A 13,356-nucleotide genomic window follows, 5' to 3' on the forward strand; every position below is an offset into this window, starting at 1 on the left:
TCTAATTTATACATTCCTAGAAATTGGTAAGAAAAAAGCCATCCAAACGAAAAATTACAAAGGGTATGAACAGATAGTTCATACAAACAGAAATCACCTCTACACATATGAAAAGATGTTCAGCCTCATTCATATCAAACTAGCGCACATCAAAACTACACTGTTACCATTTTTCACGTATCGGAGTAATACAAATCTAAAGGTTGGGAAACACTGTTGAAGAGGCTATGGAGAAACAGGTACCCTGATACAGTACTTGCAGGAGTTCAAAATGGTACGACCCTGAAGAAGGGCAGAATTTAACAAAATTATAAACGCACTGCTCAATAACCCAACAATCCCACTTGTGGAAAGATATCCCACGGACACACCTCACATATAAGAAATGAGATATGTACAGATGTATTGACCGGGACATTGCCTGTGATTGTCAAGGGACTGGAAAAAACTCAAATATGCATCAATGGGGGCTAGTTCAATAAACCATGGCATGGGCATGGTTTATTGACAGTGGAATATTCTGAAGCTGTTAACTAGTGTTTTCTATACACTAATATGGAAAGATCCCAAAGGTATATTACCTAACCAAAAAGCAAGGGACAGAATAATTTACATGGTATGCTATATTTTATACACAAAGAAGGAAGTATATGTATTCTACAGGTATTGGCTTGTGTCTACACAAAGGAACATCTATAAGGAAACAAATAGGGGCACCTGGGTGGCTCAGTTGGTCAAGTGTCTGCCTTCGGCTCAGGTCATGATCTCAGGGTCCTGGGATTCACCCCACATTGGGCTCCCTGCTCAGCTGGGAGCCTGCTTCTCCCTCTCCTGCTCCCTCTGCTTGTGTGCTCTTTCTCTCTCTGTCAAATAAATAAATAAATAAAATCTTAAAAAAAAAAAAAAGGAAACGAATATGAGAGGTTATCTATGGGGAGAGGGGACAGGTTAGACCACAACAGAGTTGGAAATTAGACTCCTCAAAATTAGCTGTTTTAATTTTTGAACCACATGAACATTTTACCTATACAAAAATAATTTTAAAATGTTAAAAGTGTAACTCACTGTTTCTTCAAACAATCTGAAACCTATGACTGTAATAATCTACAAAAAGAGCTACTTAAAGGGGCAAGGAATTACAAGAGAGAACAGGAAGGGGCAATGACAAGGATGTTTTAGTCTAATGGTTCTCATAGCAGCAGCAGCATCACCTGAGAACCTGGGGACAATGCAAATTCTCAGGCCCCGAGCCCACACTTACTGAACCAGACACTCTGGATATAACGGCGGGAGCAATCCCTGTCATGCACTCTCCGGTTTGAGAGCGACCGACCCAGTCCAGTGCTTCCCACACATTACGTGCATCACCTGGAGCAGGACTTTGGGAAAATGAAGATCCTAATTCAGTAGGTCTGCGGTGGGCCCCAGAGTCTGCATTTCAAACAAGCTTCAGGATGCTGCTGATGCTCTACTGGCCTGGGGAACCACACCGTGAGATGAAAAGCTGAAGGCCACCTGGCAGGAGAAGGTACGCAAACCGTCTTCTTGTGGCTGAGTTTCCTATGGAAACTGCCCTCAGTATCAGATGGAAAAAGTCCTTACACAGGTTTTCTGGCTAAGAGATACCATGTAACCTTCCATATAAAAGTTGTACTTGGGGCGCCTGGGTGGCTCAGTCAGTGAAGCCTCCAACTCTGGATTTTGGCTCCAGTCATGATCTAGGGGTGCTGGGATCAAACCCCGCATTGGGCTCCATGTTCAGTGTGGAGTCAGCTTGAGATCCCCTCTCTCCCTCTCCCTCTGCCCCTCCCCACCATCGTGCATAGGCTCGCCTTCTCTCGCTCAAAAAAAATCTTTAAAAAAAAAAAAAAAGTTGTACTTAACAAATAGTACATGTATTTTCAAAAATCTTTTTTTTTTTTTTAAGATTTTAAAGTAATCTCTACACCCAATGTGGAGCATGAACTCACAACCCCAAGACCAAGAGTCACACGTTCTGCCAACTGAGCCAGGCAGGAGCCCTCAAAACTATTTCTTATTAAGACAACAGTAATAGTTACAAATTGTTGAAATCCAATTTAAGGATGTCCCATTTGAGAAAACTTTCAATTATGAGTGGACTTAGGAGTGTTTCAAAATGAAAAAAAAAAAAACCCACAAAAAACCCCCCATATTCTTACATCTGTCCGGTTATACTGTCTGATGAACTTTACCTCAAATCCATTAGCCACACCACCTGCTCTCCATGAAAATGCACCAAGCAGTTTCTTTCTTTCTAAAAATTGTTCTTATATTTACAAACACTGATGTTTCATTTGCTTTACATGGGGTGGGGGGGTACGTTTTCTTATAGGAATCTTCCAAGTAAAGAATTCTAGTCTAGGTGGAAGTATCTAGAAATATTGTGTACCTTTATTTTGCAAGTCATGCTCTGGATAAATTTTTTTGTGTTAAACATTAATTAATGTGCTGAAATTCCCACACATTACCTACTTCATTGAATGTAAGACACCATTAATTCTCAGACACACTATTATTTCATGTACTGCTAAGAAAAGTTGCCAATTAAAACATGACATGCCAATTTTAATATAGCATTCCATTTTAGATATGCATCTTAAAAATAATGAAATAGCTTAATTATAAAGCTCAAAAATATGTACATAGTAAGTTACTCTTTTTCATCTATAAAGGCATGGATTTTTGCCCATTTAATGATGTGTCCCCACACCTAAAAACTGGAAGTCTCAGTATCTCTGCAATTCATATTATTTCATTTCTGTACAAATATATATATACATATATATTTTTTTTAAGTGGTAATTTTTAAAAAATAGTAAAGAAAAAAAAGAGAAGTGACCTCTTTTTACCCTGCAACATATACTGCTTGCTCGAAGTAATAAAAGGTAATTACTTTCAATCTGGATAATTTTCCAATCCAAAAGTATTCAATGTATCTACTTCTAGTCAATTTAAAATACTTTACAGTTCTATTTTGACAAGAGTCTTTACTTGTGTGTTTTCATAGCACCTTTCAAAAGTAACAAGCAACGAACAATAAATATCTCACAGCATCTTAACCATTCGACAAAAAAATAAATTTGCTTTGCAGATATAACAAGAGTTGAAGGAATATACAATGTTACACTATAGCTATATACTAGTCTGAGTTGAACTTTTTGACTCAGTTAGCATTTTCCTCCTGGCGGCAAGATGCAGAGTTTCAAAGGAAAAGACAATTTCTAACAAACCACACTAGGAGGACTGAGGACCTATGTGATTACAGGACATTTTAATTTTCACCTTTGTACACATCTACATTTTCTAAATTCTCTAATATGGACACTAGCAAGAAAAAAGGTTATTTAATAAGTGGTTACACTAATCTATATTTCACTTTAACTCAGACCTTTTTAGTTATTCTACACATTATCACTGTCACATCCCAAGTCCCTTCTAACCTCCTACTCCTCACCATTCAAGTGTTTAGTTGTCAGCATTTCTAACAATAATCTCAATGAAGCAAATTTTTCAGACAAAGGGACATAGGTACTAACCTCATCTCCCATCCGAGATTCTAGAATAATCAATGAGAATGTCATGAGCCAAGAGCCTACCTTTCTGGTACATCAGTTACTTCAGAAAGAATAGGGGAAAAATTTTTTCCCCAACAAAAATTGTTTGTCAGTTAAATTCTGCCCCCTTTCCTGTTATAATTGAGTAGAGAGTGGGTTGCTGTTTAGAGTAGATCTCAGGGGGACTGTTACCGTCCCCTAAGAGAGATGCTTAGATATAAAAGTAACTGAGGAACAACACCGGCATTTAGTGTACGGGGACCACGATGTGGGACTTCACACAGTGCATGGAACAGACCCACATAATGAAGATCCGTGCTGGTCCTGAGAATCTTTTAAATGTCTAGTCAGATTAATCACTAGAAACTGGCATTATTTTAAAACATAATACTGAAAAGTTTGTATAAGGAACTATGGGAAAACCCCAGTAATTTAGGAGAAGGCAGCTAATGTGAGACAAGCTGAGATAAAATGCATCTGAAACTAATGGCCATTTCCTCACATCTCACATTGTTTAACTCAACGTTGTAATACTGAGCATATCTGAACTCATGAGGCATCAACACTGAATCCAAAAACTTCAATCTTTTATTCGTTATCAATGATGAGTGGTAGGAATCCAGCATTGTGCCTCAAGGTAGCGGCATCCCAAAGCTTGTCCCAATGGTCATCCCAAACGGTGCCCTACAATGCAGACTGAAAATACAGCCCCCTCCATGGGGGCCTCCATAATATACTAATACTACTTACGTGTTGACTGAGTCTGTAATTTATCTTGGCATGCTATCTTTATTTCCACCTAAGCTGTTTCTCTCTTTATTATCATAAATAGGTTATCCCAACATGTAGGTGTCAACTGCCCCCCCATGCCAGGGTTCATCTATATCTTTGCTCTTTCCTTTTCTTATTTGAAAACGCAGATAGTTCTGCTCTTCAATCTAAAGATCTTCATCAGAAGCAGGTGCAAGCACTCAGTACACTCTCTCCTCTAGCACACAGTATGCGCTCGATGTAAATGATGTGGCAATTCGTGTCTTGGATTGTTCTTTTCTTTCTCCCTTACATTTAAGTTGGAGCATCATACTGATCTTCAATTACATGTGTACATAGGTTACACTGCTGATGAATTTCAGTCCAGAGCAGTAAAGTGGGCTTTACAAAAAGTTTGCTGCAAAGAGGAGGGGCCTTGTTTCTGACAAGGTTGAGCACCATTGCTTCCAAAGAGCGGAATCGTGTACCTAACGAAAATCAAGCTGAAAAGTTTCATTTGCTTAAGGCAAGCCCTGGGCTCCAATATTCCACTTGCATTCAGTCCAACAACCCATCCCCGGCACACGCCCGTTGCTCTAAGACCACTTCTGGTCTCATGCAGAGCCAAACAAGAGTTTTTGTCCATTTGGGGGTCAGGGGCCCTTCTGGGAATACGACAAAAGTCAAAGATCCTCCCTCAATAAACTCATATAGCATGCTGCACCCAATTCCGGGGGGGACTCCCACACATCTTCTGCAGCCCAACTGGGACCCTAGGAATGGAACTCGAGCCCTAAAACCCTGCGAGTGGGGGTGGGGAGAAGGATGGGAGGCAAGGACGGAGCGTGGGCGCTGGAGTCAGTGTGCCTTGGTTTGAACCCCCAAATTCCACCGCGTCCCCGCAGTGTGACTCTGGGCAGGGCGCTTCACCTCTCTGTGCAGCTCGGGAGCAGCGCAAGTTAAGTGCCGGGCAGACTGTAAAGGCTCAATAAATCGTGTTGCCGCGGCCAGCGGCACCGCGTCCTGAGGTCGACCCCGCCGCCGAAGGAAACCGAGGCGGGCCCCAGGGTCGCACCCGAGCCCGGCGACCGGCTGCGAAGGGGACTGGCCCGGGCTGCCCCGCGGCCCCGGCCCGGCCGCCCCGCCCCGCCTCGCCGGCGCGGGTCCCGGGACGGTGCAGACCGTGAGGGTCTGCTGCGGCCGCCAGGCATACCGGGGCGGCCGCCTAGGACGCGGGCCGCTCGCCGGACCCGCTCCCCCGCCCGGCCCTCGGTCTCCGCCGCTCTCACCCCCTCCTCAGCCCCCAACGGCCGCCACCGCCGGCCGCAGCTCACCTCCCGGGCCGCCGCCGCCGCCGCCGCCGCCGCCGCCGCGCGCGATCTCGCGAGACTTCGCTCCCCTCAGCGCTCCCCCTCCCTCCCCGCGGCGCCGCGCCGCAAGCGCGGACCCCGGACTCGGGCCGGCACTGCGCGCTCCCCAGAAGCCGCCCTCCCGTCGCGGGGGCAAGCCAACCAGTATTCGCGACCCCGCGTCCGCGTTCCTGCAGCAATTCCGCCCACATCCGTGACCGCAAAGGGTTAAAAGCCAGGTGCGCGACGGCCTACTACCCTCACCTGGCCGGGCGGGTGCGCATGCGCGTGCCCGGGGCCCCGGACCTGCGAGTCTTTGCAGAGGCTCAAACCACACTGACAGCAGTAATCTTGGAGTGCTTACTGGGCGCAGAGTACTGCCCTTGGGTCCTCACAACAGCCCCACGAAGTGGGTATTACCGTCCCCACTCCAGAGCAGAGAAAACGGAGGCTTGGCTAGATTAAGTAGCTCCAGGTCACACTGCTAGGAACTGGCATCCGGGGTTGTCTGACGCCCACGCCAAAGCCCCATTCTTTTTGCCTCCATGACAACCCCAGGCCCTGGCCTTGGCCCTTCTTTGGCTGAGGGCGCTGAGTCTCATCATCCCCTCTCTACTTCCCTCCCAAGGTTGACCAAGGTGAGAGGAGGCGGGTGCTCCTAGGAGGCCAGCTGCTACAGTCTCTATGGTTTTCCGAGTGGCCCTACAGAAAATGCTTCTCTCGCATTACATGAGCTCCCTAAGACCTCCCTGTGCCAGACTCAGTATAGGGCCCTGAAAACTATGTGACTATTTATATTCTTATATCCAGTTGTCTCCTCTTTAGACTGGTGGACTTTTGGTTGTAGACAGCACAGTAGAATGGGACACAGGACATAGAACTAGAATACACATGATGTTAGGGGATGCAGAGAAAGGTGTGTCTTCTTCCCAAGGGTAAACTCTTAACATTATATTATTGTTTCTTTTTTTAATATTTATTTATTTTACAGAAAGAGAGCAGGAGGGGCAGAGGGAGAGGGAGAGAATCCTCAAGCAGGCTCCCCACTGAGAGTGGAGCCCTACCTGGGGCTCAATCCCAGGACCCCGAATCATGACCTGAGCCGAAATCAAGAGTTGGGCGCTTAACCAACTGAGCCACCCAGGCGCCCCTGTGTAATTGTTTCTAAAGCAAAGGGGCTAGCATTTATTGAGGGCATTTCAAGGTTGCTACCAATATTCTTCCAAGTTAATTCTTCATAGGAAATATTCTTCATAGGACAACGAAGACTGAGGGAGATGGAGAAACTGGCCTGAGCTCCCACAGTGAGACAGGATAAGAACTGAAGCCTGAGAGCTCAGTACTGCCTGGCACCAAAGTCCCATGAGTGAGCATGAGCTGGTTCTTCTGGGCCAGGAAACGGCTGTAAAATCAAGAGTCTTGGAAGTTCTAGCTACTCCTTCACCTTGCATCAAGGCTACACGGGCTTACCCAGCCCACCTGACAGTCACATCAACAACAGCAAACGTTGGCCTGCCCATTCTCCAAACCTGTCCACTCTCTCCAGAAACAGGGCCATTCTCTACAGACCAGAGGTTATGTGTGCCCCTCCATATGCCAAAATCACCCAATCAACCTGAGGGAGGAACTGAGAGAGAAAGGGGAATTCACATCAGATGGGCAGCTACTGGGTGCCTAGCAGTGCTCCAAGTACTGTCCATTCATTAACCCACTTAGTCCTCCCCAAAACCCCATGTGGGAGGTATGGCTCTTCCCACTTCAGATAAAGAAATCAAGGGGCTAAGAGGGGAGTGAAATTGTCCAAGGGTACACAGGTGGTATGTGGGAGGGCACCCCAGGTTGGTCTGTCTCCAGAACCACAGACTTTGGCCTCCGTGACTAACAAGGTTCTTCACTGCCCCAAATGCCCATGTCTTCATGAAACTGAAAACCAGGAAATCCCTTGACATCAGGGCTCTTTTATATTAGATACTGTATGTTCTCCTCTGGGTGGACTGTTCTTCAGTATTCTCATCTCAAACAAGGGCCTAAAGGGGAGATTAGCCCAGTTAATATACATGAAGCATGTAGAAAAGTGCCTTGCACTGATTAAAGTCTCAGTAAATTATAGCTATTATTACCATGGGTGCTGCAATGTCTGTGATGTTTTATTCTGTCCCATCTCCCAGTACGAATTCCCAATCAAATTGGAGGATATGACCTTATCTGCTCAGGCACGGGAATAAAATTAGTTTCTAGCAAACAACAAATGCTCTTTAATGGACAAAATGACCCCCACAACCCCTCCCTCCCCCCCCCCCCCCCGCCCCGGTTGCGGAAAGCTCGGATGCACTCTCTCTTCCATGTTCCCTGGGAGGCTGGGAGCCAGTTTTATAAAAGGCTCCCCTTATAGAGGAAAAGCTACCCAAATATTTTTTAAGTTGTTGGCAAAAGCAAAAAGAAAAAAAATTTAATCTGAAACTTCTTAAGAAAATTTCGGTGAGGTTGGGGATTAATATAACCACAGTGACATCATGGCTGGGGAGAAGGTTTTTACAGGAACTGAAGCTGCCAATACACTCAGGCCACTGTACCCCAAACAAAGTAAGTTTCTACCCTGACACAAGGCATGCCACACGTTCCTATGAATGGCAATGTCTTGCTATGGAAGTAAGCCTCATCCGTGAAGGGGTGGGCACAGCGGTGTCCATAAACTGCATTACAGTTGGATAACAAAAACAAACAAAAAGTCCTGGGGTGATTCTAATATGCACACCTCTGAGGTATAATATCCAAAAAGCACATTAAAATGCCTTCTGATCCAGGAGAAATTTTATAACGCAATTTGTCTAATGCTCATTCATTCAATAAAAACTTATTAAGCATTTAAATGTCAGTTACTGTGTTAGTAGCTGTCAGCAAGACAGGCACAATCCGTGCCCACATCACATGTATGGCCTAGAGGAAGAGAAAGTATTAAATAACTCAACCAATGGGTGTTGAAGTAAATGGATGATACTTAAATGAAAAAGAGCAAGTGACTAAAAAAAAAAAAGGGAAAAAAAACGCAGGATGGATGGAAGTGTAGGAAAGAACTTGCTTCAACCAAGTTTTGAAGGCTGCATCAAAGTGAACTAGGCAAGGAGGAGAGGGGAGATCATACCAGAGATAGGGACAGACAGCATGGATCAGCAAGGAGTAGGTAAGTTTTGGGGGCTGGGAAGGCAGGGTGGACTGGGGCCTTAAGAGGCATCCCAGACCTGTATGTACCATGAGCCCGTGGGGACAATGGAGAGTAGGAAACCCAACTGGAGGCAGAAGAGTGTGGTGAGCTATGACACTGGTCCCTACATACACATTCTGCCCCCTGGGCAATCCAAGCTCGTTAGGGAATCCTACCCCTCTGCCCCACCGGTGCTCGGTCAAGGATGAGTGGGCTGTAGTGACACAGCTGTCATATCGCTAGCCGATCTAAATTTGAGGAAATATCCATTGTAAGTCCTGGCACCCCAGAGCAGAAAGCAGGATGCAAATCTCCTGCCTCCCTTGCAACTAGGACAAGGGATACGACATAGGCTCTGCTGGCCAGATGCATCACATGAGACTGAATCCAGTCATGATCTCAGTTCTGTTAAGTGACTGGTGGCCAAAGCAGCCAGTTTGGGGGATGGCGGCTGCAGGGTTAAGCTCCCGATGGACAAGCTGCATCCTTGCTGACCAGTGCGAGCAGCTCAGGCAGGGTGCTGGTCAGCTCCTAGGACCAAGCCTGCAGTGTGCTTTGGGGCATTTTCCCTAGAAGCTTAGCCCCAATCTCTTTTCTCCAGCCCTCACAATGATTCTGTGGGGTACCTAACATCCTTTATTACGTTCCACTCTCTGCTTCAACCAGCTAGCATTCCCACCAAGAACACTGACCCCTCACAGGCCAAAGCCAAGTGGAGTGCAAGAGACTCGGAGAGGGACTCCCTAGGGCAGCAGTGAGGGGGAACTTTCTTTGCTGTGAGAGAGAGTACCAGAAAGCCAGCTCACTGTTCCTGCCTTCTGTGGAAAGTGCATTGCCACCAAAGGCTTTGCCCCCAGTTGTAGGATAAGATAGGGGCTACCTGGAAGGGAAACAGAGAAACTGAAGATCGTGGGTCCTTGACTATATCACCAAGCTGCTGGACTGACCCCAGACCTCTAAGGCCCTGGATGTCCCCTTCCCTGAGGTAAGCGTGTAGTTAAATCAAGTAGAGTTGGCTTCTCTGTTCCTTGCAGCCCAAACATTCTCATGGGTACAAGCAGGAAAGGAGCAGCTTGTGGGGAACAGGTGTACCTCTTCCCTGGCTGTGTTAGGAGCCACCCCAAATCCTGACCAACTTTTCACCTCTATCCCTCCCACCCCTGCACAATATCAATCCCACTCAGATAAGCACTGATTCCAAGCACTTTATTCCAGAAGACACATCCCTCCTTTGCCCTTACCATCCTTTGGCTATCTCCCTGATGGGCACAGAGTGGTTCAGTCACCTGCCCATCTCCCACCTCTGGTAAGTGATGGAGCTCAAGTTCTGGAGGCTATCCAGATCCCAGGCTTCTTTTCTTTTAACCGCTAAGTTTAACACCATGCATTACCCACCCTCATTATTAAAAAAGGGGGGGGCCTTTGGTCAGAAAAAAATGAAAAACGAACTCAAATCCAGTTCCATATTTTTTGATCTGGCCCTGAGCAAGCTTCTGAAGTCTCACTCTGACATGAAAATGGAGTTGATGATACCAGCTTCCTAGAGCCTGGGTATCATCTGTGCCATTCACCCTGGACCTCTGGCATCCCACCTTTTGGGTACCTGCAAGGTGGAACTTCCCAGTCCACTTGGGTAGGGTCATGTGACTAGTCCTGGCCAAGGAGCGTGAGCAGAGGGAATAGATGTCACTTCTGGACTGCTGCTCTGTTGAGCGGAGCCCCCAGCCAATCCATCATGGACGTACAGTGTGAGCAAAACCCAAACTTTCATTGTTTTAAGTGAAGGCGAATGGGGGGTTGACAGTTGTTATATCATGGACTAGTCTATCTGATTGATGCATACAGTGTGGTCATTTGCTCATTTGTTCACTCAAGAAACACTTTTCTGCTATGGCTCAACCCCCAGCTGGACAAGCAAGAAAGCTCAGGCTGGGGTCCTGAGGATTCTGGCTCAGTATGCCTGGGGGCAGGGGCCCTGGCCTCTGCATGTTCATGGGGCTTCTGGGTGTTTCTGATGCACTGTCAAGCCAGAGACCCTTGCATTACTAGTGGCTCACCATGCGATGGTAGAGTGGGACAGGATCCTTACCACTGAGGACCACAGGGACTGCTATTTCGCATCTCCATGCTTTGACTCACGCTGGTCTCTCTGCCTGGCATGCCTTCCCTCCATGCCTACCTCTCTGCTTCCAAACACCAGCCATATCTTCAGATACTCAGTTTGATGACCCCATCCTAAGTGCTGTGAGCGGTCCCCACAGCACGGTCCTACAAATAGCTTGCATGTGCCTCCCGCATTAGACCGCAGCCTCGTAGAGGACAGGGTCTTGGCGGCTTCCGTTCTCTGGGCCATCCGACTAGCATGGTGGAGGTGGGGAGAGACTTACGCATCAGCATCAACCATAACCACCTGAATACACAGCTCAGCACTACACTGACAAGAGAGACTCTCCCAAGAAGACTACCAGCAAAGTATTTCGGAAAGCAGCTTTGGGATTCTAATCCCGCCTCTGCCACTTCGCAGCTCTGTGACCACGAGCGCCATATTTAAATTCTCCTGAGCCTCAGTTTCTTAGATGTCCAATGGGACTAATGACAGTACCTGCCTCACACAATTGTGAGAACTCAACATTTCATTGAAAGAACTGAATTAAATTTCAGCCATGTTTATCACTGTTACCTTTGCTGTCATTGTCTCATTATTATTACCTACTGCCACTCCTGAGCGTGCCCCCATAGCTATCCTTATTAATATTATTACTTACCACATGCTCCCTCCCTTCCCGCCAACCCTCAGTGACTTTGCTCGGCATTCCTTCCAAGAATGAAGAGTATTCTTGGAATTCTCGAAATGAGTTCTTCATTGTCTCCTTGATGGTTCAGTGCCCACAATGCTTTAGCACCCCTTGTACCCCTGGGAAGCTGCCCAGCTGGCTCTGAGGGAAGGTTGTGGCTGCCAATATCAGGCTACCTGGATATGGCGAAGAAAATATGGGCTCTCCCGAGGCTCCCTCTCGCATGGACCTGACTTCTTCCTGTTCTGGGGTTCTCTGGGTTCATTCCTGGTCAGCCCAAGCCCCGTGAAGGTGCCCCCACCCCCACCCCAGCTATGGGAGTGGCAGGATCCCAAATAGCCCTGTGGGCTTCTGCAATCATTGATAACACACGCACAAAATAATGCCTGGAACAGGCTTACTTCTTTCTTCCCAGAGGGAGCTAAAAGACGGGCTTTTGAGTTTCAAATAATAAACGCTCCGTATGCCATCACAGTGGGCAACTCCTGCCCTCCTTCCTTATCTTCATCTATCCGGAGCACAGTGGGCAAAATTCGGGTTTTCAAGAAAACATTCCTGTGGTTTCATGCTGAACAGCTCCAAGCCGGTATGAAAGAACGGAAAAACAAAATTCCCCCACACCCGAAGTGTGACAAGGACAGGGGACTGAGGGAACAAAAACCAGACTTCGGACAACAAAATAAAGGAAAACGTAAACTAGGTTTTTCTGACGGGAAAGTTTCTGAGGACCCAGCCATGAAAAGTTGTCTGCTAAGGATCCACTTCCAGGTGAAAGTTCACAAGGTCTGTGAAGAGGGAAATAAAGATGGGGAGTCAGAGGAAAAGAGACCAGTGTGCATTTGGGAGCAGGAGGGGCAGAAATCAAGGAGGAGATAAGAAGGCAGCCACAGGGGCAAAGAGCCTTCAGGAGCAAGGACAGCGGTCAAGGTTAGAGGGCCACTAGGTGAGAGTTTTCTCCAGAGGGCCAGAGCAGAAACAGAAAAACTACCTTTTTCTCCACCCACCCCCAAGACTTTGTTGATAGACAGCTGCTCAAATAAATTTGTATTCCCATTTCAACTGACTCATTTGACTGGAACAATAAGCTTACATTCCAGAGCCTGGGCTGACCTCATGCACCCAACTGCCGATAAAATATTAAGTACGTAATTAGTGCTTTTTGCACTAAGAAGGACCATGAAATCTGATGGGTTCTTTTCTGTCTAGCTTCTGACAGCAGCAGCCAGCGTTCCAAAGTTGTTTTCATGTCAACCATTTCCAGGGAAGAAAGGAAGTGGGGAGGGATGAGAGGGGAGTATGAATCACAATGTATCAAGACTTAGGGATCAGCCCTTCAATGAAAAAAAAAAAAACCAAACAAGTTGCAAATAAAGAAAATGACAAAAGAGGAGGGAAGCTAGAATGATCCTATGGTGATGAGTTAAAATCAGTAGTCTTGTAATGAACTAAAGGTTTTTTTTGTTTTTTTTTTTTAAAGATTTTATTTATTTATTTGACAGGGATAGAGACAGCCAGCGAGAGAGGGAACACAAGCAGGGGGAGTGGGAGAGGAAGAAGCAGGCTCACAGCAGAAGAGCCTGACGTGGGGCTCGATCCCGCAACGCCAGGATCACGCCCCGAGCCAAAGGCAGACGCTTTAACCACTGTGCCACCCAGGCGCCCCTGAACTCAAGTTTTTTAATAAG

The 13,356-nt window shown here is 46.6% G+C and overlaps 1 protein-coding gene across 9 annotated transcripts in view; it reads right to left on the minus strand.

Annotated features, from left to right (window-relative positions):
* Window positions 1–13,356, minus strand: part of MRTFB (myocardin related transcription factor B) — a 263,944-nt gene that overhangs the window by 180,280 nt on the left and 70,308 nt on the right. For 2 of the 9 annotated variants that reach the window (XR_015727978.1, XM_045776056.2), the window contains exon 1: window positions 718–1,789. The exons of 3 other annotated variants lie outside the window; for them this stretch is intronic. The gene's annotated coding sequence lies outside the window, so the exon portion shown is untranslated. Of the gene's footprint in view, window positions 1–717; window positions 1,791–5,659; window positions 5,695–13,356 lie in introns of those variants that run through there. 4 more of the 9 variants (XM_087870337.1, XM_087870343.1, XM_087870339.1 and 1 more) reach the window with 4 other exon arrangements.

This window comes from Ursus americanus, chromosome 2 (assembly GCF_024610735.1).
Source record: "Ursus americanus isolate L20-20 chromosome 2, mUrsAme1.1.p, whole genome shotgun sequence".
NCBI classification, from domain to species: domain Eukaryota; kingdom Metazoa; phylum Chordata; class Mammalia; order Carnivora; family Ursidae; genus Ursus; species Ursus americanus.